Source organism: Ambystoma mexicanum, chromosome 9, assembly GCF_040938575.1.
Source record: "Ambystoma mexicanum isolate Mex_15411 chromosome 9, UKY_AmexF1_1, whole genome shotgun sequence".
NCBI lineage: Eukaryota > Metazoa > Chordata > Amphibia > Caudata > Ambystomatidae > Ambystoma > Ambystoma mexicanum.
In genome coordinates, this window is record NC_090931.1 from 831,705,476 (window position 1) to 831,732,002 (window position 26,527).

Sequence of the window (26,527 nt, forward strand, 5' to 3'; positions counted from 1 at the left end):
GGTTTCCAACCCATTCTAGAACATGTATTCGGAAAGTAGTGCATTCCTACCAACTTCGGAAGAATGCACCACCTTCAGAATAGATCTTAAGTACCGAAAAGGTCGTTAACGCTTTTAACAACCTTTTCGGTACTTAACGCCAGTTGAGAATCGGGCCCTCAGATGCGTAAACGACACAAAGATGGTCTGGCAGGTCGCATGGCACGCAAGTGACCCAACACTCTATTCTCAAATTCCGTGAGGAAGAACTACATGCAGTGGAGCACCTGGATTTTAAAGCTGTCTAATTCAAAATACAACTGGCCGATAAGCTTGCACTCTCAGGAGGAGACATACATCTGAGGAGGGACTGCGTCCGTCACCTAGTCTTAAGCAGATTTAAAATACTGGTGCCCTATGACGGCATGGCGTTCGTTTTAGCGTCCTCATGTACCATGGCAACTCTAACGAAAGCTAAGGGGTTGTAATAAAGTAAATAGGAGATGAATGCGCTGATTACCCGTCACTGGCCGCGGGTGCCTTTGACTGGAGCAGCTGTGTTTTTGCATTGCGCAGTTTACAGCTGTTTGACACGCTTCCAGGTGGTGGGCGGTGCTTGAGACAAGGGGGCGCGTTTCCATTGCTGTAGCTTTGCGGAAACAAATGATGCCTTGTAGCGCGTGACTGGGGCCCAGAGAGTGGTTTCTCGGTGCAAGCTCTTGACAGGATTGCGCGCCCCGCCCTTGTCGCGAGGACAGACGGGAAGCCGGAGGAGGCAGATCGTGACTGCGTAGTGCGCGCGCTGCAGCTGAAGATGCTTTGGCGCCATCTGTGACAGGTAGGGACCGTCCAGGAGCCATCAGGGAGCAGGTGGCAAAGAACGAGGGAGGAAAACGAACTACAGATTGGATTTGGAAGCGGTTAGGAAAAGGGAGACCCGAGGACAAATGAGGGACTAGGCAGTGAATGAAAAGAGGTTTCGGAGGAAAAATAGAAGTGATTGGGGAGCGCTGGTTAAAGAGTACAACAAAGAAGGGAAAAGCGTGAAAGAAAAGAGGGCTGTGGAAAGAAGTACAATGGGTAGAGGAAAAGAAGGTGAGTTTGAAGGAGCACCGGAGGCGGGAAACACGGTCAGCAGGAGTGCTATGGCTGTACGTTGGCATGAAGGACGGGAGGTTCTAATCTTTATTTCGTTTCCCCTTTCCTCAAGAAAGAGGGAGTTGGGTGTGTCTGAAGTATGTTCTTATAGCAGGATTTCTGGTTTATGCTAGCTATACACCGAGTATACACATGCAGCTGCATTTGTTTTGTATAATCACACGGCATCTTTGTGTGTTGCTAAAAGCTCGCATGCCACCATCACTTCAGTTTCAAAAAAGGCCTTTATGCTGAAGTGAACAGTCATTGGTTCTCTTTAGGGGTGCCGAAAGGTTGGCATATTTAACTGCCCTTAGACCCTTCATGCATGTAGTCCCATCACTGTCGACAATAAGAGTCAGCGGTTCACTTAATGGGTGTTGTAAAACTATCTACCATGTGAGGCATTGCACTGGATAGACTGTTGATAAAGAAGTGCTTTTAATGACACACTAAGGCCCTGATTCGTGGAATTATTTGCGTGTAAAAACGGGGATTTGCGGGCAGAATGGCAAGCAAATCCGTGTTTTACACGCAAATAATTCGATGAACCAGGGATTGATTTGAGAGTCTTGTGGGCTTGTGGCGCTGCGAGTAGCATGTGTTATTACTACCCAGTGATATAAACTGTACTGATCCTAGGTGACGAAAGGTTGAGCTGGCCAATATAGAATTCAGCTGCCTTTTTTAGTGACCAGGAAGGGATAAAGTCAGAAACACCTGAGATTAGTAGGTTAGGCACAGCTCTCTGGAGAAGGTGCATTCAATCATTGAGCTGTTTTTTTGGCTATTAAAATGAACGTGCATTCAGCAGGCAGAAGAAATCACGCGTCTGGCACAAGCAGCATGTTTCTGTGTTTCCTTTGCACTCTTGAGAAAACAAGGCATTCCCATTTTGCAGTATGATCACTTGTACAGCGCACACCGCAGGGCCAATCAGCTATTGGCGCTGAAGTTGGAAGACCAAGCCAGCTACTATCTGAACTAAATGATGGAGTAATCATTCAGAGGAAAACGATTTCTCATCAGTGAGACAGTGGGGGTCATTACGAGTTTGGAGGTAGCTATGGTGCTATTAGCAACATGGCTGCCTCCAAAGTTGTATCTGGGTTCTCGGAATGGGGATTTACCGGGTCATTCCAACCTTGGAGGACCCGGTAAGTCCCCATTCAAAAAACCCTTCCCCATTCCCATTCGAGCCCGCATAGGGCTCCATGGGAATGGGGAAGGAGCTAATAACGGGCCAGTAAATTATGGGCCCGTTATTAGCTCCCTGGTCCCACAGCGGCTCCCGCTAAGGACGGCTGGTTTTACCAGCCGGCCTTAGTCGGACCTGCTAAGGGACCTCAGAATGCGGCAGTAAGGGTTAACAGCACCGGCACCTTACCGGTGCTGTTAACCCCTTACCGCCGTACTCGTAATGACCCCCCGAGTTTTACTGTTGAGTGAAAACTACTTGGCTCATACCATAATATATTATCTTCCAGGCATTTTGTATAATTTTCCATATTTTAATTAAGCTATAAGCCCCGAGCAGGGGAGGCATTACAACTTCAGGTAATGCCCCGGGGCCCATAGTTACAGGCACGAGCGAAGCGAGGTCCTTAACGAAGATCCCGGGGCATTACCCAAAGTGGTAATGCCCCCTGTGAGGGGTTTATTGATATTAGTACCCCGGCCCATAAAACCGGGGTACTGGAACAGAAAAAAATAAAAGTCAAAAATGGCAACGTGGGAAGGGAAAAAAAAGTCTGTTTTCCCTTTCCATGGCGGCCATTGAGAAAAGTAAACAAACAAATGGCGCCATGGAAACGGGAGAAGGGACTAGTTATAGTCCCTTCTCTCTTTCCATGGCACCCATTAAAAGAAGTAAACAAAAAATGGCCACCATGGAGAGAAGGGACTACATGTAGTCCCTTCTTTCTTTCCATGACGGCCTGTTGGAGATCAGGAGCGGACAAGCTGGAGACAGATGTGTTCCCAGTGCGTCTGCTCCCAAAATGGACTGAAAAGAAGGTAAATGGGGTTGTGCGGGGGGGCAGGGAGGGAATTCTGTGGATGGGGAGAATGTAGGGTAGAGGGAGAAGACCACACTTACCTCATTCCCCGGGGGGGAAGATGGCAGCCTCCAGTTGTAAGGCGGCTCGGAGCGGGGGGATTACCGCTGGTAATGTCCCATTCCGAGCCTCTTCATTGGCTGAGAGGCTGCCACACCCTCCCCTGAGGGGTACTAATATAGCGTATTAAATGCAGTCCCCACAACTCACTGCTTCAAAATTGTTAACACGAAATATGCTTCAAAAGCGTTTCTCCTATGCATTCTATAGGTTAAGTGATCACTCAATATGCTATCAGTTTAACATACTGAAGCATATTTCAAAGCACTTCAGTTATAAACTACAGCAAAAAAGAATACTGACTCCCAAAGACAGCTTGCACAACCCTTACGCTGTAAGTATTAGCAGTGAAATAAAGTAATTATTAATGCAGGTGTTCAAAGTGAATGCTGTCATAGTGACATGCTAAAACTGTTGAAAGCGAAGTTTGTAATATCCAACATCAAAACAGTCTGAGTGGTCTTATCACTTATCCTATGGGTACACATTCATGTTCCGGCGTGACTGCCTTCAGTAAAAAATGTTCATAGGAAGATACGTTGTGTGCAAGCGATTATCACATAACAGTAGTGGATACAAGCGATACACATATGACTAACTAAACAGTTATATACTCCCATTTGAAGGTGCCAGCTTCAAACAAGAAATACAAAGACCTGAAAACAATCCATCTGTCTATGCAGCAATCTGTCAAATTAAATGCAGAACTTGTAGTAGCTAGCTTCAATGCACGGATATGCAGTTCAGAGTTGATAGTGAGATGGAACCAGCTTCTGTGAAGACATTCATGGGAAAATTCAGCATGTTCAAACTCAACATATAACTGACAAGGCCAAATACAGAAAACAAATGGCTAACTTAACAGTTCAGTCCAACCTGTCATTGGAAGTGCCATTTTGAAAGATGTACTTCTGATCCATGACCAGGATTGAAGCATGACGCAGTGCTTCAAACATTTTTTTAACTATTCTGTGGAATAACTGAAGATTTGTTTACCTTCAAATATATCTGCGTATCGTCCGCATACAAAAAGTAAGAGAGGTTATATTTGTTAAAAATGTGCACAAGTGGTCAAATGTAGATGTTAAATAGTAGTGTAGACAGTGAAGAGCCTCGTGGAACTCCAGAACACACAGGAATGGACTCGGAGATATAACTCCCCACCATAACACATTGTGTTTAGTTAGAATTGACCAGAACCACTTCAATGGTTGTTCTGAGACACCAGCAACCTCCAATAATTTGCAAAGCAGGATGGCAGGGTGCAGCGTATCGGATGCTGCAGACAGGTCCCGCATAATCAACGGTGGTACAGCACCTTCACCTGCTTTTTTAAAGATGTCATCCCATACTGCAATCAAGGAAGTTTCCATTTCATGCAAAAAGGCAGAAGCCAGAATGAAAGGTGTCAAATAAGTGACATTTCTCCACATGAGCCTGGAAATGGAATGTAAACACCTTTATTCCACAATAAAGGCCCTGTTTGATCCCTATGGCATGGCCTGGGTGTCTCAAATAAGCAGGACATTCAGAGCCACTGCCAAGTCAGCATATAGCTGCCACCAACCCATACCCTCCTCTGTAGGCAATACATAGGTGCCCAAAAACACACATAAGGGGTAAATGGGTGTACTCCAACCCATGGGTGCCATACCGGTTTCCCATGGGTGTTCACCAAAAGGAAACCAGGAAGAGCTGCACTGCCAGAGGTCCAGGTTGGACCTCAGTGGCAGAAAACCTAAAGAAAACACACACATAAAAGTGGTAGGACAAGGAATAGGAGACCCTGTCCCTCCAAAAACATTTCCAGCATCACAATAACAATACAATGGAATTAGAAGGGTGTATTCAGTGGGAGTGTCTGATGATTAAACCAGCCAATGGAAAGACTGGTCACATAAAAAAGATGTGATGTCACATGAGAATTTGGCAGATTATGTCATGCTAAACACATAACAAGAGAGGGTAGACTCTCTCTGACAGCCAGAAAAATTGGATTATGAACAAAAAGCTGTTTGTACAACTGAAGTGGTGCTGAGCTGGAAATGTCTGGGAAAGATGAGCCTTGTCCAGGAGGGAGAGCGAAACAGATGGTAGCAGATTTCACCTGTGCCTAGAGGGCTGAAGACCAGAGGACCAGATCCCTACTGCAGCCTGTTCCATGAGTTAAAAGAACTATTTGAAAGTGAGTATAAGAATCCCCCAAAAAAGAACTAGATGTGCCCTTTACCTACTCTATGCTAATTCCCAGGAGTTGGTGGTGTAGAGGAACAACTAGTGGGCATTAGTTTTCAATAGAAAGCAGAAGCATTATAATCTGAGTTGCAAGTTTGTTTAAGTGGCAAGTGAGATTTTATTCCCAGAAAGCCGATTGCATTTCTGTGTTGTGCGCAGTCTAATAGTGACTGCTTTTCTGTGCAGATAAAGTGCAGTTTATGCAATTAAGTCCTATTAAAATGTTTTCATGGGCCAAGTCAACAACCCAGACTATGAACTAATGCAGAAGCTTCATAGCCTGACACATAATATTGGCCTGTTGAAGCCATAGATATGTTAATACGATATGGGAACGAGAAGGGAGATTAGAAAGTCACTTCCCAGCCTATAGAAAATTGTGCTAATGTGAATCCCATTCATTTGCAAAGTAAAAGCAGAAGAGTACTCCAATCAAATGCTTTAATTAAATTCTAAAATCCATTCTTCTGTGTGGTATTGGTGAGCACACATACAGTGCACTCTTTATTGATAATATAGTTCTCTGAACCCCAACATGCAGAAATCTGATCCAATCAATGTTAGCCTATATTTAAATTGCATGCACATAGCTTAGAAATTCACAATCTCACACTCATACAGGAGGGTTAAGTGATGTGAATATGAATGTAATTTGTCCGTAACTTTTCTCTGGTACCAATACCTGTTTCCATTACTAGAGAAAATAAAATGTGCTGGATTTATTATTTGCTGACTGAAGTGGTTTTGGTGAAGGTTAATTGAAGACTCCTAATATGCTGGCCGTTAAGCAGCATTATGGTCAAATAATTGAATCCTGTTTAGAGGTGGCCTTGTGCTATTTAGTACTAGAATTGTGCGAATTATTATTAATGATGCTTTTGTGTGATATAATGCATGTATTACAGGTGGCGCAGCAATTGCTGCTGACAGGCCGAGATTAATTGTATACTTGATGTCCTGTGGTGAGTTCCCCTTCCACCTTTGCACTGATTTATTTTAATACATCTTTTGATCCATGACATAGCCTGTTTCTTGATCCCAGAATTGCTGGATGGGACTTTATACTAGGATGCCGAAGTACACAGTTCTCCTATTTTTTAGTAGACAACCCTCATTGCAAAAGCACTATGTGTGAATTTGTTCAAACATGTCATGACTTAAATGAATTCATTCTTTAGAACATTGATTTCTTGATGCCATTGCTTGAATTTAAGAAGTTGATCATCAAGAAGGTACAGCCTTGAGATTGTATGAACAGCTTGGGATTCCTATCGACAAACAACGTGTGTGGGGAATACTTGAATCAATTTTTTCCCTTTTTGGTGCCCTTCAACTATGTCATATACACTACTGACTCACCTTTGAGAACTTTCATTATGAGGCTAATATTTAATCTTTTGTACATTTTTTATTTTTTTTAAAAACTTACGTTTTATTAAAATGTTCCTAACAGAAACAATATAAGAACTCAGTAATGCACCACAATATCATCTCCTGCCATTTCCTCCCCCCACTCCCACCCCGTTTGTTACCAAAATAATTAAAAATTTAAAAACAGTAAAATCAAAGCGGTGATCATAATATCGTAACATCCGGTTACACATCAGAACAGCTTTCCAAGGAATTGGACCTATCCTCACCTGAACCATTGTGGTCAGTTCTGTTCAATGACTGCTGTGCTGTTAGGTGATCTCCACCCCTTCATGCAACCTTTGTCCATGGGGCGTGATATCCTTCTCAGCAGGACTGTCATCTAAAAAACCTACTCTCCCCTCTGCTATACTCATCACATCCGCCCTCACCCAGGCAGCCTAATCCCCTGCTTTAGTAATCTCCCGTTATGCCAATTTCCCATCTTATAATCAACAGGCCCCATTCTCCCTGAAACAATCCCATGTGGTCATTAACAATGGCCATAAGATTTTCCATTATAAACATGTCCCAGAGTTTATGCTCCCACTTCTCCTTCCCTGGGATATTTGGAGATTTCCATTTCTGGGCTATCACTATCCTCACTGCCCACAGCATTGCCCAACATATCCTCGGGGGTCTGAAATCTTCACTACCCTTGTGGGGAATTCCTAACGAGTTGCAGTGGATCCATAGCCAGTTGCTCCCCCGTACGGTCCCTAACCCAACGTAGGACCTCCCCCTGATACATCTGTATCCTTGGGCAATGCCACCACATATGGAATTGTGAACCGCTTTGACCACATGCCCTCGGGCACCAAGAACCCTGGAACATCTTGGAGAGTTTGACTGGGTCAGATGCAAGTTATGTTCAAAGGATGAGATAAAGATTGTCATCGAAGGTGGCTGTGAAGACTCTCCTGCAAATTTCTTTCGATATATCCCCGCAAATCAGGTTATCCCAGTGTCCTTTGAAGCTCTGCTACCCAACCATTGCTGACCATCAGTGAAGATCTTTTTTTAACATTTTCGAGGATGGGATCATAATTGATAAGGCCCAGATATGTTAAATCCTTAGGGGTCCTAATCCCTAGATATGTGATTTGAGTGTGTCTCCACCCTCATCCCGACATCCTCGCAATCCCGTCCATGCAGGAGCCCATCACGTGGATCGGCATTATGCTTAATGTGCCAACATTAACCTAAGCCTGGAAAAGTGACCAAATGATCCAATTTGTGCTAGAAGCGTGGGGAGGGAACTGTGAACGTTGTCCATATAAGCTAATATGTCATCTGTGAATAAAGATAGTTTAAATTCCATCCCCCCACAGATGATACTCTGCTTACCGTGATCGGCCCGTATTGCTATTGCCAATGGTTCCATACCTATGGCATACAACAAGGGAGAGAGCAGGCAGCCCTGCCTCGTCCCTCTGGACAGGGTTATGGGGTCTGTCAACTCTTCATTAATTTAAATTATCGCCCTCTGGGAACTATAAAGGGCCTTCCTCCAGGTTAGGAAGTTCCCTCCAAATCCCATTTTCACCAGCACTTTGGTCAAGCAAAGCCATTCCGCTCCATCAAAGGCCTTCTCCAAGTCTATCGAAACCAATGCTGCATCTACCCCTGCTCTCTGCGTGACATGCGTAAGGTCAATGTTTTTCCGTTTTTTACTATCCAAACCCTGCCGCCCTTATGAACCATACCTGATCGCTGTGAATCAGGGTCGGGAGGGAGCTCTCTATCTTCCTTTCCAATTCGCTGACCAGAATCTTTACATCATTGTTTAGGAGGGATATCGGCCTATACGAGGAGTGTGACTCCGGGTCTTTACCCGCCTTGTGTATGACCACTATTATACCCATGAGCATAGTCTCCAGGCGGGAACCCCCTTCTAGGACATTGTTGAACACCGGGGCCAGATAAGGGGCTAAACGAGGCTAAAACGAGCAATACATTTTGTAAAAATGCACTGTAAACCCTTCATCCCCTGGGGTTGTACCCCCTTCATGCTCTTGATCATGTGGACAACCACCTTCCCCGTGAACGATTCCTCTATAGTGCCCACCTGCTCCCTGGAGAGGCCTGGGATAGCCAGTGAGTTTAGAAAATTGTTGATGTTGGGCCCCTCACCCTTTTTAATCAGAAAAAATACAATATTAAGGCTGTTAAACCAAGCAAAGGAAAATACACCGACACGGGCTTGTAAAGATTCCCAGAATCTTTATAACAAAACTGAACAGTATTCAACAAAGAACACAAATAGCTATTTGGCCGTCAATACATCAGAGACCACCAGCTCGGTTCAATGTGAGCAGTGAGCAGAATTTCCTAGCTGGACATCAGCGTATTTATACAGTTTGCTATAATGATGTCCAGCCTCTTACAAGTTAATTATACACTGGGCTAGGGTCGCGCCAGGTTCATTTCCTAATTTACATATCTCGTGCATACGGTTTACTTTTAAATACATTTATTAAGAGACATTATTATTCTCTAATTTAACGTTACACTCTTTACATATTGCTTTAATACAAATCAAACAAATATTTTGCATGTCGTATTTGGATTGCATTATTGTTCTTGTATACTTGTAGGTTAACATCGCCGATTCAAGTAATCCCCTGATCCCGAGGTCAACAAAGGACAAGGTCTAAATGACCCTAACATGTCGCCTGCAGGCAGGTTTTGACATTAACTCTCCTACAGAGGTTGAAGAGGTTAAAGCAAGAACAAGAGAACACAGGTCGGCCATTTTAGGCCACAGGGTGACTTTGCACGATAAACTAAAATGGCAGTTTTAAAGTAAAATGGAGGCTTCATTCACTTAAGGTCATGACCTTGCAATACCAATTTCCTCGCAAAGCGAATGGGCACAGGCCAACATATACAATGAGGATGAAACAATATTCTATCAGTTCTAACAAACCCTCCTTTTGGCCTATGCCAAGTGCTAAACTTCCTTTAATCCACACTTCAACATCTATACATCCCGAATCATTGTCTGACAAATCTATTGCCATTAGATCTGACACCAGAGTTTCTTTTAACACATACGCTCTGGAAACCTTCTCTGGGGCGTATATTTTATGCCCTAATACACTTGTTGCTTGCGCGCAACATCCCCCAATACTGAGCATATACCAGGGAGACACTGTAGACAACAGCAAAGAAATAGAAAACTTCCCAAGATAATCAGCGGGGCCGAAAACAACTTCCATCCCCATGACCGTAGGAGGTCCCAAAACCATGCACCAAGTTCCCAGTTTTCCTCAGGAACATGTACCTCTGAACTAAGAACATGTAGATTTTGGATAGCCCTAAAGATCATCGGAGAGGAGTCTGGTACGTAAACGCAGCTGTCATGATCTCTGCTTCCAAAAGGTCAGGGTTTTCCCAACTCCCTTGGAAGCAGATCCATAACCCAGGTTCCGAGTGCCAACCAGTCCCAATTGGGACCTTTTGGACCCAGTCCTGGCGCCAGTGGCACCAGGCTCATAAATATGCCCAGTCCCAGCGCTGGAAGCGCCGGGCTCATAATGCTTGGGTGGACTTACCTGCAGCAGACCATGCTGCTTACTTGCCTGCCAGTTGAGCCTCTGATCCTCTTCTGTTTGGAACTACTTTTCCTGTTGGGTGGGGCTGGAGCCATTCCCTAGATTCAGAACACTGGAACTCTTCTGGAAGGCAGGAACTCTTTAATTACCAGGAACTCTTTTCTTACCTAGGCGTGGCTGTGGAAGGAGACACCTAAGCACTACAGGAGGCTATTTAAACCACACCCGGTGGATGAATCTTGCTTTGCATTATTCTGCACCCTCTGCAGCAGAACGCTCATCGTGTCTTCTGTATCCGGTCCTGGGCCTAAGGAAAAAGGCTTACCATCCTGAATCCAGTCTTCAGCAACACCTATAAAGACAAGAAAGAACAGGTTAGCATTCCGGCATCTGAAAGGCAAAGGCTTACCTAATCTTCGTGTGCTCCGGAGGTCTTCACACTGCATTCCGGCATCTGAAAGACAAAAGCTTACCAACTCTTCGCACGCTCCGGAGGCCGTCGGCGCTGCATCCCGCATCTGAAAGACAAAACAAGGTGCGTTTAAAGACATTGGGGAACTTTAATACTCACGTGCCAATACTCCTTTCCACATCTAACCCAGTGGGTATTCCGGCACCCTGCAGCCGCTCCGAACTTGTACCTGCAAAATAAAAAGACAGTTAGAGCGCATCGTGAAGCTGGCAACAAGCGCTTACTTACGTGCTTCCAGGCGCTTCTATTCCTCACACGGGCTCCATCTTCAACTCACTTCAGCCCGTCATCCGCCATCGCCGGAACCCTGCAAAACAAGAGACATCATTATTAAAGACTTTAAAGACATTTGAGTTACTCGAAACTTACCGTTCGTGCAGTAAACGACGGACAGCAGTTCTCTGAAGTCAAGAGGCCTGCGCTACCTATCCAGTGAAGAAACTGGTTACAGCACCCTGCCCCGAGGCAGATGGAGAGCTCGGCATTCACTTACCTAAGACATCTTACTCTACACGTCAGGCATACAGTGCACAGAGGTCCAGCCCAAAGAGCCAACTGGGTGCTGCACATCACCTTTGAAGATACGGTAGTCGCCCAGTCAAGACCGGCGCCTCTGCGAGAATCAGGTGAGCGTTACAGCAGCAAGCGGACCCCACTAATTTACATACTCTTCCACGCTCGGCCAGAATGACATCTAATGCCATCCGGTTCTGAAGAGCCACTAATCTTATCGCTTTCTGTTCTAAAGTCATATTATAGAGTATGTCAGTGGTCCGATTGATGGTTCTCTCCAATACTCTCGTTAGTCCCCTGATATCTTGTGAATTCGAAATTTTTCCAAAAAATGGCACAAAGGATTTCATGATATCTCCTAGAGTTTGTGCTGGAGTATCCCCTTTCACACCTCGTCGTGGACGAGTTTTCGAAACATCTGCAGTACTAGCAATAAATACCCCAGGTAGTAGAATCCCTAAATAACAGGTTCCTTGCCAATCCCTGGGCAACCATGGTAATGCCACATTACCGCAAACAAAATAGACAGGTTCCCCTACGTACCGAGGTCTGTTCTACTAGTCAAATTCGCAACGTTGGCGCACTTTCTAAAATTACCCATTGACCGTGTTCCATTCCTCTGTATGCAGAAGGATACTGAATCGGGGCTATGGTTAACAGAATAAGATGGAGGCGTGGCATCCTTATTGCCCATAGGAGCCATTTTGAAAGAGATTAAAGACTGAAAAGGACGAGACAATCTATCAGAGGGCCTAACAGAAGCAATGTTTGGCTTACTTCTATTTGCAAAAAGCGAGCAACCCAGGGGCATCAAAACATGCTTTTCAAAGCTATTTAAATTTGTACCATCAAAGTTCCCTGAGATGCTGTCATTCCATCGGCCAAAAAATAGTGCTCTAAGAGAAGCGTAACAGGCAGTTGTCAAAGGTAAAGGATGAATATACCAACCTAGCCCCTTATCCCTATGTTGCGGTAGATGTGAACAGATCCAACAATTGGTCTTATTTAAAATTGCATGAGTGGCATTCATAATTAACAAAAGGGTATTATTCTGATTTGTTCCGTCTATGCAAAGAATCTCTAGACGATAAAGTATGCAATTGCACGGAAGGAGTAGGGATAACAGATACATTTTCAATAGGTAAAAAGTCCTCTAGCGGATATGCTTCCTCCAGATACCATAACCCAAATCAACAGTTACTAAAAATCCAGTAATTATCACAAAAAGGCAACAATACACTTTGGCGGTCCTCTTACATGCTTGATCATTGTCTCTGCTAGTCACATATTTATCTAAAAGTTCGGTACGAGCGGTAGCGGGTGCAGGCATTGTAGTCTTCAACTGAAAAAACACCAATTGTTTGTTTGCTGGCGACTCCAGTCGCGCGTCTTCTTAATGTCTTTCCCAAAACCCTTAGCCAACAGAATCTTCCCGTACAGTCGGGCCAAAAGACAAGCCCTCGAATAATTTTTTTCAATCGCACAGTCAGACCATACTGTACGTTTACTTCCTTGGACGCAAATTATATTTCGCAGTTTCTGGTGAGGACAAAGTGTAGTCACTTCCTCCTGGAAGTGGCGAATGAACGGAAATGGGATCAGAAAAGGATTGATCCGGAAGTTCCACTGTTGGGGAGTGTGGAGACAAGATGGCCGTTTTGTCTGGCCTTGCGAATTCTGGAGCGGTCTCCGATTCTCCCTTGTTGGTTGTTGCTGTTTCGGGCACGCTAGTTACAGCAGTGGGAAGGGATTCTGTATCTTCTGTATTGTATGGCACGGGCTGTGGGATCCGTTTGGTGTGCGTCGCATGGATCCAGTTCTTACGACCCGCTACCCGCACAGCAGTCTGAGTGACTAGCAGGACTTGGTAGGGACCCCTCCACCGAGGTGCAAGGCAAGACGACCTCTCAAAAACCTTTGTGAGTATCCAGTACCCCGGTCGTAGACTGTGACCGGGATCCTCGTAGCGTACAGGTAATGCCTCTCGCACCTGGTGATAAATTGAAAACAGATTTTTAGTCAACTGGTTACAGTAATCTGAAAGAAGCACATTTTCTATGTCCCGCAACGAGCGACCTTTTGGCATACCCCAAATATTAGCAGGCCTCCCCATTACCACCTCAAAGGGAGAGAGCCCAGTCTTAGTTTGAGGGGTTGTTCTCATCGATAGCAACACGATTGGTAAGGCATCTGGCCATTTTAGCTTGGTGCAAGCACACGCCTTAGCGAGCTTGTTCTTCATAATGCTGTTATGCCTTTCCACTAATCCGGCACTTTGGGCATGTCTGGCCGAATGGAACCGTTTGTCAATCTGTAATCCTTTGCAAATTTGTAGGATTACAGTAGCGATAAAGTGTGGCCCATTATCCGACCAGATGACTCTCGGCAGCCCGAACCTGGGCAAAAACTCTTTCAACAGAGTTTTTTCCCTGGTTATGGCCGTTGCATCTCTAACCGGGAAGGCCTCAACCCACTTACTGAAGGCACAAATGACAACCAACACATATTTAAGATTGTTACAACGTTCCATTTCAATAAAATCAAAGTGAATAACCTCAAACGGAACAGAAGGTGGAGCGAAACTTCCTCCAGGAGTCGAGGTACCTTTTCCTACATTGTGCTGCAAGCAGACCATGCAGCTTTGGACAAAACGCTCAGCAGTTTTGAAAATCTTATCATTGGCCCATACACTGTGTAGCATTTTAGTCCATTTACGCGCACAAACATGTCGGACCATAAGCCATAATAACCATCATTGTAATGTAGGCGTCAGGGAGTAACCAATTTCCTTCAATATTGTCCAGCCAACACCCATCGTCATCCAATCTCCCTGCACCCTCGATCCATCTCTTAGTTTCCTCTATGGTAGCATCTGCTTGAATGTCTTTTACAGCATCGATACTTTCACCCAAAGTGCAAACGTTTACAATTTCTTTTACAGCATACATTTCTGAACTGAAATCAGTGGCAGTTTGTTTAGCTATCTGATCGGCGAAAGCATTCCCTTTTTCTACATCATCTGTAACCTTTTGATGGGCTGAACATTTTATGATGGCTAACTGAACAGGGAGTGCGAGTGCTGAAAGTAATCGCACTATTAAAGTGTCGTGCTGAATTTTCGTTCCATGCAAGGTCAAGAAACCTCGTTCTTTTCAAAGTCTACCGAAATTGTGGACCACCCCAAAAGCATACTGAATGTCGGTATATATATTTACTGTAAGCCCTTCAGAAAGTTCACAAGCTCGAGTTAACGCTATAATTTCTGCGGCCTGTGCAGAATTATGCATAATTCTTTTGGTTTCCACAATCATGTTTAAAGTAGTGACAGTATAGGCAGCCGTGGATGTAACGTCTGGAAGTTTAAAACAAGAGCCATCACAAAATAGCTCTCCTTGTGGGCTATTCAAAGGCGTGTCTTTCGGGATCGATTCTGCCTTTAGTCTCCTGTTCTGTCATATAAAGGCAATCGTGTGACGTATCTTCAACATCAACAGTATCTTGCGAGACAGGTCAAAGTTCAGCCGGATTTAATACACAACACCTCTGAATTTGAATGTAGGGGGCAAACAAGATTAGTTCATATCTTGTCAATCGTGCAGAAGTGAGGTGTTGTGTTTGAGTTCTATTCAATAAAATATCTACAGAGTGAGGTACCATTAGGGTTAACGCATGACCCAAGACCATTCCCTCACTCTGTTTTACAGACGCAGCAGCAACAGCGCGCCAACATCTTGGCAAAGCGCATGCTACAGGATCAAGGGCGGAGGAATAGTAACCGGATGGCCTGAACACAGCGCGGATTTGAGCACATCAAATGCTGTCTGGTGTTCCAAAGTCCATGACAATGGCAAAGAAATGCTCTTCTTTGTCAAAGCTAGCATTGGTTTAATCGTTAACGAAAAGTTAGGGATCCACAATCTACAATAAGAAGCCATACCTATCAGGGCTCTAACTTCCTTCTGCATATTTGGGACAGACATGCCAGAAATAGTCTTTATTCGTTCAGGTGTCAACCGTCTTCCCTCCTTATATGGGAGGTAGCCTAAATAGGCGACCTCCTGTCAGCAATATTGGAATTTTTTAACTGAAGCTTTGGCCATGTTTCGCTAGATGACAAAGCAACAACACGGTGCCTTCTTTACAGGCGCTCTCAGAATCAGCAGCCAAGAGAAGGTCATCTACATACTGTAGTAATATGCAATTAGTAGGCAACTCGAGAGTATCGAGCTGCTCTTTCAATGCCCTACTATAAATACTTGGACTCTCAGTGTACCCTTGTGGTGTACGAGTGAATGTAAATGAGCGTCCACCTAGGGTAAACACGAACAAATACCTGCTATCCTTGTGTATGGGAATACTAAAAAACGCGTTTTTAAGATCAACAACGCTAAAATGAGTGGCAGAAGCCGGAATCATGGTTAGTATCGTTGTAACATCAGGTACAATAGGAAATTGAGGAGCCACAATTTTGTTAATAGCAATCTCCTCAATTACTCCACGATTTACAAAATCAGAAACTTTACATTTCTAAGCCTGTTCGCCTTCAACTGAGATCTTATATTGCAGGATGCGAGGCAATTTTACTCCATATTTCAAAATAATTTGAACAGGTTCAATTTGAAGAATGCCCACATCATTATCATCAATTGCCCAAAAGCATTCTGGCACATTACTGAATTCTGGCGGTAGAGGTTGAGTCAAAAACTGAGAGGCGAGTGATTGCTGAGGTGAAATTGTTAACCGAACTCCGTCCGGAGAACAATGTATTAATGCATGCAATGCCTTCAACAAATTTAGCCCCAGCAAGTTCTCCCCACAGTTTGTGGTAAGTAGAAATGGACACTGTTCCGTGAAGGGACCCATTGTTATCGGTACCGGAAAAGAGACCGGACAAACTACAGGTGTGCCTGAAAACCCTACGGAAACGTTGGACTGCCCTGACGGGGGAATATTTGGAACCCGTGAATGATCAATGGAACATTTCTGTGCTCACTTATCTACCAAAAATAGATGCTTCCTATTTCCCACCGCCATCTCAACGTAGGGGCCTTTCTGATGAACGGGAATAGGCGTAGGTTCCAAATCCTGCTTCGGGCAATCCTAGCAAAACATAATATTATCAAAAAGAAGCTCTTCAGAGAGGTACGCGGCAGAAGGGTGATTAAAAATGTTTCTATTATCCACATTCGAAACTTGCTTATCTTGTGAAGGAGGTTGCTGTGATTCTGGTGCAAACTGACCTTTGCCAGGGCCCCCTGTACCTGGGCAACCTCTGGATCGTCTACCCATGTTCCCAAATGACCTTTGCTGCAAGGTCGGACATTGTGCACGCCAGTGGCCTTCCTGCCGGCAATAGGCACACTGGTTAATGGTTACCGGAGCCAAGGGCGCACTTCCCTGTGGAATGTACTGACCTCTAAATTGATTACCCCCTCTAGGGCTTCTAACAATCTGTTGTAATAAAACTTTTGTTTTCAGGTCACCCTTGTTTTTCCTTTTCAGTATTTACACAATTTTAATTGTACTGAGCCATATGCAATACTTCTGATTGAGACTTCGCCTGCCAAGCGCTTTCCGGAGACATAATCTGTAACTGGATGTCGGGCAGCAATCCACGTACAAATTTGTCGACAAACAGCCTTTTCCCTGACTCTGTGCCTAAGTCTTGTCCACTGAAATCTGAGAATACCTGCTCGAACTGATTGAAAAAATCAGTAGCACCCTCAGACTTTCCTTGGACACAGGCTGTAAGCTTGTCCCAAATGATTCTTTTTTCAGGAGCTATAGTTTTCAATTTTACAATAATTCTATCAGGCAAGGTTAATATCACTTGAGGCGGTCGTTCGCCAGCTGGTCTTCCTCCATCTAGCCTAACCATGTTATCCCATGTATCTCCCAACCCAGGTATGTCATCTATAGTCCTAATCTGTTTCCACAAATCGACTGGTAGGAGTACGGGAAATAATAGGTCAATATCACTTAAGGTGAATACCGACGACCGTAAAACCGACTCTATTTCTTTATAGAACCCGGTCGGATTCTTTCTTATATCAGGAATAGATTGCTTTATGGTGTTCACTTCCTGTCTTGAAAACGGGACGTGAACAAACTGATACGTAATGTGCAGGAATTTCTCCGGCGACTATTCCTCGTCCAGCATCGGCAAGCATTCTCAACTTTCGGGCCAAATGTCGGAGGGACCTCTCTCATAGGCAACTGAGAAGTAGGCAGCTCTGAACGCTTACTAAGCAACAGAGCCAAATTAAGCGCTAGGGCAGTCGAAGAAGTATCAATCGAAAAAGCTCTCTTATAAACACTCAACAATTCTGCGGGGCAACAAATCTTTCTTTCTACACACTCATTCTGCAGGTACTCTACCATCACCTGTATCACTTTCTTTTGCATTTCTTACGTATACTGACTATATGTGTCATATACTTCATCTGGAGTTATCGACATATCCGAAATCCATCTTATCGCATCCTTTGTACAAATTTGCGCTTCCTCACCTTTTAATTCACGGCGAGGAGAAAACCGTTTCTGTAAGTACATAATACCTAAACTACCACCATCTGCTTCCTCATTCTGTAACCCTTCCAACTCCTTCCTATGCTCAAAAATCCTCTCAACATGCTCATATACCTTCTCCGCAGTATCTCTGGACAATGCTAAGGCGTTCAAATCCCGTAACCCCTGTGGGAAATCTTCATCGTTCAATCTATTCCACATTATACTCAAATGAGTCCCTAATCCTTCAATAAAAACATTTTTCTCGGGAATACCTTTTCAATTTTCGAGTGTGGAAACTTTTCTCCATACAATGTTTAGCCCAAGCAATCATTTCACTCTTTTTGTCTCGGGACACAGTATTACAAGTCACAACCCTTGGTCTCGCTCCCTGGTCTACTACAAGCGGTGCAGAATCACTTGGAAGAGGAAAAGTAGGCACATTCTGAATATCAACAGGTGGAGGCAAGGGGGCAGGCAAAGGAGCGATGGCTGGAAGAACAACAGGAAGAACAGCAGGGAGGAACGGAGGAACTATAGGAGGGGGAACAACAACGGGAAGGGGAAAAGCGCCAGGGGGAGGGATGTACGGAGGTGGCGCGAAGGCATCAGGCTTTCGTTCATGAAAAAGTTTATTAATCAATTCATCGAAAGTATGAAAATCTTTTGAAGGGTAGATTTTCTGAATGCCTAATTGAAACGCCCTGTCCGTGTTCCTAACTGACTCCAATTATTTATTTTGATCGTATAACTGTGCCTTTTCGTCTATGCATATGTTTCTCTCTACTCTTTTGTTGCTGCAAAGCTTCTGTTTTCCAACTATGTAATGCGTCAAATGCTGCAGGTCTAGCCTTTTTCTTTACTAATACAGACTCTAAATATTCTATACGAGGGATTTCAAAACTACCATTGGTTGGCCACCGAAGATTAGAATTATGTCTGGTCTATCTGTGCAAATGTCATTAAATGCTATACTACCAAAGCCTACAGTACATAGTAAATGCCGGCGACCCCTCCTGTGGTGCAGGATGGCTATCTTCCAAAGATTGTCTGTCGCTGCGGAATAATTCCCTAAAGCAGGCAGACAATTTCCCAGGCATATCAAAGTTCTGGTCTTACCTGGTTAAGTAATTGTGCCTGCGAGTACAATGCTCCAAATTCAAATTGTCAGGGTTAGATTAAGAATCGGGACACGATTCACCTGACCAAAGGACTGGGAGGCCCGATCGGGTTACTAAGGACAATGCTAAGGACCCACGTGTCTGGTGATTTTCGGCAAATTTACCCACCTCGATACATGGACCCTCGTCAAGACGTCGTCTTGGGCTACAGCTCACCGTTCAGGGATCGGATCGTGCAGTTTCGTCGAGGAATTCGCTTCTCGTCTAGAGTGGCCGTTTCTGTTGGCACCGTCCGAACCCGGTCCGATAGCCGAGCCAACCTTCAACGAGACGAAGTCAATCTTGAGGGTCCCTATTCGGGCACCATCTGTGGAATCAGAAAAAATACAATATTAAGGCTGTTACACCAAGCAAAGGAAAATACACCGACACGGGCTAGTAAAGATTCCCAGAATCTTTATTACAAAACTGAACAGTATTCAACAAACTATACAAATAGCTATTTGGCCGTCAATACATCACAGAGACCACCAGCAGGGTTCAATGTGAGCAGAATTTCCTAGCTGGACATCAGCGTATTTATACAGTTTGTTATAATGATGTCCAGCCTCTTACAATTTAATTATACACTGGGCTAGCGTAGCGCCAGGTTAATTTCCTAATTTACATATCTCGTGCATGCGGTTTACTTTTAAATACATTTACTAACAGACATTATTATTCTCTAATTTAACGTTACACTCTTTACATATTGCTTTAATACAAATCAAACAAATGTTTCGCATGTCGTATTTGGATTGCATTATTGTTCTTGTATACTTGTAGGTTAACATCGCCGATTCAAGTAATCCCCTGATCCCGAGGTCAACAAAGGACAAGGTCTACATGACCCTAACATGTAGCCTGCAGGCAGGTTGGACATTAACTCTCCTACAGAGGTTGAAGAGGTTAAAGCAAGAACAAGAGAACACAGGTCAGCCATTTTAGGCCACAGAGTGACTTTGCACGATAAACTAAAATGGCGGTTTTAACCTAAAATGGAGGCTTGATTCACTTAAGGTCACGACCTTGCAATACGGATTTCCTCGCAAAGCGACTGGGCATAGGCCAACATATACAATGAGGACGAAACAATATTATATCAGTTCTAACAACCCTAGTACTCAGAAGAATAGAGCTGCTCATAATTGTCCTGGAATTCCTTGTCTATGCCCTCCAGATCTCTAACCACTGCCTCCTCGCGACCTTGTATGCCCATCATTTTAGATTTGTGCTCTTTCCTCAATCTCCATGTCGAAATCTTATCAGCTTTGTCAACCTTCTTGTGATATTTCTGCTTTAAGTACAGGAGCTTCTTTTCAGTCTCCTGAACCAGAAGGGCCTTCAACTGAGATTTATAGTGGTTTAACTGTGCCATCTGAGCAGGAGAGATTTGCTTGTTCTGAAACCCTCCGATTTGCAACCCCTTGATTTTCTCCCATAACCGCTTTTCTACACGTTTCCTTTCCGTCTTTTTGTGAGCTCCTATCCTTATTAGGATTCCCCCGCAATGTTGCTTTAAAGCCTTCCCACAGAAAACGCGGGCTAATCTCTTCCATGTCATTAACCTCAAATTAATCCTTAATTTCCATCAATGTGCCATGCCGTTGTCTTTGAGTAGGAAGTCATTACACTTCAATCTACCTACTTTGCTATGGGCCAGCCATGGGTCAAGGTTTTCTCGAACCAAGTCGTAGTCGGACCAACGGACTGGTTCCACCGTACACTCGCAGACGTATCCCTGCAAGGTGGCATCAACTAGTAGAAAATCTATTCTGGGAAGGAGTCATATGCCTGGGAGTAGCAGTTGAACTGAGGATTCCCCGTGGGCATGAGAGTCAGCGGGTCAGTCAGCCACAGTTCCTTTTTAATCTGGTTAAATATTTCTGATTCACGCCTCTGCGCCAGTGTTACAGGGACATCCTTTCTATGCTTCCTATCTCTATAGGGATCCAGCACCATATCGAAGTCCCCACTCACCAATAGGGGGCCACAACAAAGCCTTTGAGTTTCTCTTTAATTGCTTCCCAGAATGTTACCTGGCCCTTGTTGGGACTATAAACCAATCCCAGCATAATAGGTCTCCCCTGCAATTGTGTTCTCATAAAAACATATCACACCCCAGGGTCTCTAAGTACTTTCTTCACCAACATTTTGATTCCACTAGACAGCAGGAGTGAAAATCCCCTCTTTTCCGTTGTTCAAGAAGCACAAATAACGTTACCCACACATTTCGATGGCAGCGTGGGTTTCCTTCCCCTCACCCAATGGGTTTCTTGGAGGCAGAGCACATTGAGGTTAGAGTGGCAAAACTCCCGGGGCAACATAGAGCGTTTAGTGGGGGAAGTCACTCCTCAAGTGTTGAATGACCAATTATTAGGTTAACCTCAAGGGTGGCCATTTATTATGATACATTTTCCTAGCCCTTTGTACCCCCCTATCTGACTAGCATTGACACCCAGATAAGAACACCACACCCTGTGTGTGATTCCCACAAGACCCCAGTACAATCGCTGAAGTTGGAATGTGATCACCAAACAGATAAAAACAATGAAATCAACAACCCATATCCCCCATCCCCACTCCCCACACTGATCCCCCTGCCCCATAGGCATCCTGAAACACTGCCTCGTCACCATAGGCAGAGTGCGAGACCACCAGGCAATCCCAAATCCAGAGTCAAATTGCCCACACTAACTCCTCAACTGTTTGAGCCCCCCCCAATCCCTCTCCCGGCATTTCTCCTAAAACCAATGTACACTTCAATCCTTCATGGTGTCCGGGGGGAGGGCGTGCCCCCCAAACGTTGTACTTAGGCAACAACCAGAACCGTCAAACCAAAGAAAACACATCCCGAAACTTTCCCCATGTTTCTCGTGTGCCCCATCTCCCCCTCCCGCCCACCACTCAGTTGCTTGCTACTCCCCCTTGCACTACACCCTGTGTACTCATTTGGAGTTGCTCCTTCCTCCCACCTCCCTGTCAGCCCAGTGCCCCCTCATCAACTTCAGGCCGCCTCTTCTGCCTCCCCTCTGGCCTCCCATCCCATAGATCAGAAAGGTACTGATGACATACCAAAAGAAAGGGACCCATTGTGTCATTGCATGAAGACAGACCCTTTCACAACACGGGCAGGCAGTATATCGTCGGGCTTCAGGGGGGATCTTACAGCGGGTGTTCAGTTTAACAAATGTCCTCGAGCCCGGCATGCAACGTTCTTTGGGGGTCTTGGACCTCTATGGCTCTCCTCTGGGACTGCCGTCCTTTTCCTGCACCAGATTCTCGGGATATCCCACCAATTCACTGGTACCCCGTTGTATGTCATCCTCAGTAACCAGCTGGTATTTATGGCCACCAAATTAAGGTTTAATCTTTTACCGGTGTTATCTGTGGTTGGCTGAAGATTCCGATTATCGAATCATCAATGCGTATGCAGAATGTGTAGCAGAGTGACTGAAACTACATGCCATCTACCAACATAATGCCATGAACTAGAAACGTTATATGCATTCAACTATCTAGATATGCTCCCATTGATGAGAATATTGGGGGAGATCAATTCTGTGCGAAGGTCTTCACAGCAGACTCGAGAGTGTTATTAAATGCTGTATTTAATGTTTGGAAACAAATTGGTTTTAGGTTGGACATAAACATATCATGGTGATATTTTTTATTTATACGCAACATTTGTTCATACGTGATATTGTTTTTATTTTTTTATATGTATAGATTCAATAGATGTTATTTATTAATTATAACCTCAAAATGTATTGTAGTTGCAAGTTGTTTGGGCAAAGGTTATTTGTTTAACCAAACGCACATAATAAAAAAACAGCAAAAAAAGCTTTATACTAGGGGTTATTAGATTGTGATGCATGCCTAGTAAATAGAAAGTTTTATCATTTAAAATCATCACACAGGCCAGAAATATACATTTCACACAAGATGCAAACTATGTCTATTTGTCCATAATACATGGCCCATAATGCTTTTAATGTCTTCTAGTCATGTCCAAATACTCCTTTATTCTCATTTCCAAACACACAAAGTTAAATCCCGCTAAGCGTGTATGGCACCATTGGCCTGGGGAGTAGCTCCTGGTAGCTGTGGATGTCAAGATAACCATGTTCTTGCAGGGTACAAACAGGAGGTTTCACATGAGGACTGAATTGCGGGGTAGAGTCTATATTCTTATTTTCTTCCTGCAGTCCCGCTCCAGCAAGGAGGTTGCTGACCTGCGCCCCACCCCCACTTCAGCCTGTTGAGGTGCCGCGTACCTGCTACAACGGGGGCCACCCCCCAACAAGGTGAGCTCATCTGGGCTTCATTGTGCTTTTGTGCACGTTCAACCTAAAAATGGATTACACCAATTGCTGAAGACCGCCAGAAAGCCAAGGTGCTTTTTTATCCTGCTTCCCACCGACTCCCTGTGTGGCTGTGTACCTGCCTTTGTGTAATTAGCACTATAAAATGGCTGTCCTCTTCATCGGCACTGAAGTGCCTCCAAAGGTTGGCATGGAGCCTGCATCACTTTCCTGATTGGCTGAATGTGTATCTATATAGGACAACCAGGAGCCGCCAGGCGAGAGATCCAGCCGGCCCCCAGCACAAAGGCCCACACAAAGGTCCCTGTCTAGACCTTTCCAGAGCTGGATGGAGCCCCTTTCCATACCACCAGTCCAGTGACCTGTCACCAGGCCACGCTCCCTAAATAGCAATTTGGCAATGCCCCCTGCAGTCAAGGACCAATGAAAAATCTGCTATTACATTGTACCAGTAATCTCCCTGGATCTCCCTGTCCTGAACTTTACCACCTCCCCCTGGGCCCTCTGCCTTGGTTGATTGGTTGACACATACCTCCCTTTCTCCTCAAGCCTAACTACAAACTTTAATTTCTGTACCACCTGTTATGTATATCTGCTGTGCCTCAAACTTTCACTGACCGCTTTCTGCTGCTTTTTTGTGCCCTGTTCTAAAATCGAATTTAGGAGTGCCTCTAAATCTGTGCTGCATTGTAGTACTTTATTGGAATTTTGAACCCTGGTGTGCTTTTAAATCTGTGCACTCTCCATTGTGTACTGCATTGTGGTGCGTTAATGGAATTTCGAACTCGGGTGTGCTTTTAAATCTGTGCATTGATTGTCTTCCACTACACCCCTCCTTCTTCTGTTCCTGCCTGGCTGCTGGGCCACTAGGCGAGTTCCTGTGCATTGTATAGCCCCCCAGTCTGTCTCTCGCTCTTTCTCCTCTGCTACTCCCATGGCACTCTCTATCTCCCCTTTCTACTCCAACTGCTACTCTATAACCTCTTCTACCTCTCTCACAAAGTCTGGAAGAGAAAAGCTGAAAAAAGCTCTCTTGGACTCTAACCCAGACCTGCCTATTGTTGACACCTACATCAATGCTACTACCAGGCAGACTATTACTGACATCCTTTTTTCTGTCCCCTCCCCTGACATATGAACCCCCCATCTGGTCTCCACCCTTTCCCCCTTCTCCTCCTTTCCCATTAATGGTGGCACTAGGTGGGAGGTACTCCTGGCATACCTCTTATCCTCTCAGTGTATCATTCATGTCCATCACAATGGCACTATCATGGCCCAAGGTTCTCAACCTGCTCTTCTCCTGCATGACCTATGCCTGCCCTCTCTCATAAACGTCCTCCGTTTTCCTGCCACTCCTCCCGCTTCCTCTCACCTCTCCACCTCCACCGACGGGAGTACCATGCACCGGCACCCCCCCTCGGAAAACCTTCTAAGGTTGTAACCAGCTTCACTTAGCTGTGCTGAATGCTCGCTCTGCTGTCAAACATTCCTCTGACATCTGTCTCCTTCTCAAAGACTTTGACTTAGTTGTCCTCGCTCTTACCGAGACGTGGTTCAATGCCATCTCTTGTCACTGCTCTTGAAACTTTCCTTCCAGAGGGCTACAAAATCCTCTACAAAACCAGACCCAACAGGTCCAGAAGTGGAGTGGCCCTGATTTTCCCTGAGTGGGTCCCTGCTTCTATCATACCTACTCAATCCTACTCCTCTTTTGAATGCCTCGTCTGTAGGCTGGGTGTCTCATCTACTCTCTCTCTCTCACACCCTCACCATCATCTACAGGCCCCTTTGCCCTATCTCCATCTATGAATGGTCCAACCATGCCTCCTCTCTAGCAACCTCCTCTTCCAAACTTCTCCTCCTTGGTGACTTCAAAATCCACTTTGACTCCCTTGAATCTTCTACCTCACAGTTCTGTGCCCTCTGTGACTCCCTCTCGCTCACTATCCTTCCTTCTGGCCCGACCTACTCAGCCAGACACACACTGGACGCCGTCATTTCTAGTGACATCCCTTTCTCTGATCCTGTCACTTTCCCCCTTTCCTGGTCTGATCACTCTCTCCTCCTGCCTGGGACCCCTTGCCCCTCTATCTGAGCCCCCCAGCACTTCCAGCCTCATTCACTGTCGTCCGACCGATGAAGTGTCAGTCGCTGCTTTTGCCTCCACCTTCATCCCACCCCTGCCTTTGATTCTCCCTTCGACTCTGTCCTTGCCAACCTGCACCTCTCCATCTCTAACACCATTGACATCCTTGCCCCTATCATGAGGATCCACCTAAAACCTGCCTCCAAGAACAACAGCTGGTATGACTCTGATCTAGCATCTCTGAAATGCAAGTGCAAGAGAAGGTGGCAGACCTTGGACTTACCCTCTGACAAACTGGCCTGCCGCCTGCTCCAAAGGCAATATCTATTCTCTATCTGCTCCAAGAACCGGATGTGATCTCTAAAGCTGTCTACTCTATGAAGGTCTCCTCCAAACAGGTGCTCCCCTGCTCTACTAGAACCAATAAGGACAAAATCCCGTCTCTCGCTCCGGATCTCACTGACTTCTGCAACCACTCCTTCACCACTGGTTCTTTCTATCTATTCCCCAAGCACTCCCTTGTGCACCCACTTCTAAAAAAAGCTGTCTGCTGACCCCTCCTGCCTGGGTAACTATTGTCCATGCCTGGGTAAACTGTTGGAGAAACTGGTCCTCCCCAACTGATCCTCCACACTGAACTTGTTGGTTGTCTTCAGGGCATCCAGAGGCACGGAAACTGCTCTCCTGAACACCCGTGAAGTCATGCTTGCAAACCTTGACTCTAGCTCTCTCACTATTCTCATTCTCCTTGACCACTCCTCCACCTTTGACACAGTCAACCATTCTATCCTCATACGACGTCTCCGTGATACCCTCGGCATCACTGACCTGGCACTGGAATGGCTGTCCTTCTTCCTTACTAATTCCCCTTCCCAACTGCAACTGGGCCATTTCTCCTCTACCACCACATTCTCCACCCGTGGCGTCCCCCAGGGCTCTATACTATCGCCTTGGATCTTCAATATCTATCTCGTCCCCTGACTCACCTGATCTCCTCCTCCTCCCCTCATTTCCTTTTTTTTTTTTTTT

At 45.1% G+C, this 26,527-nt stretch overlaps 1 long non-coding RNA gene across 1 annotated transcript in view; it reads left to right on the forward strand.

Annotated features, from left to right (window-relative positions):
• The first annotated feature begins 629 nt into the window (after positions 1-629).
• The window catches only part of LOC138489747 (uncharacterized), a 111,286-nt gene continuing 85,388 nt past the window's right edge, over positions 630-26,527 (forward strand). The window contains exons 1-2 of the long non-coding RNA XR_011274877.1: positions 630-817; positions 23,296-23,394. This is a non-coding gene — a long non-coding RNA (uncharacterized lncRNA). The remainder of the gene's footprint in view (positions 818-23,295; positions 23,395-26,527) is intronic.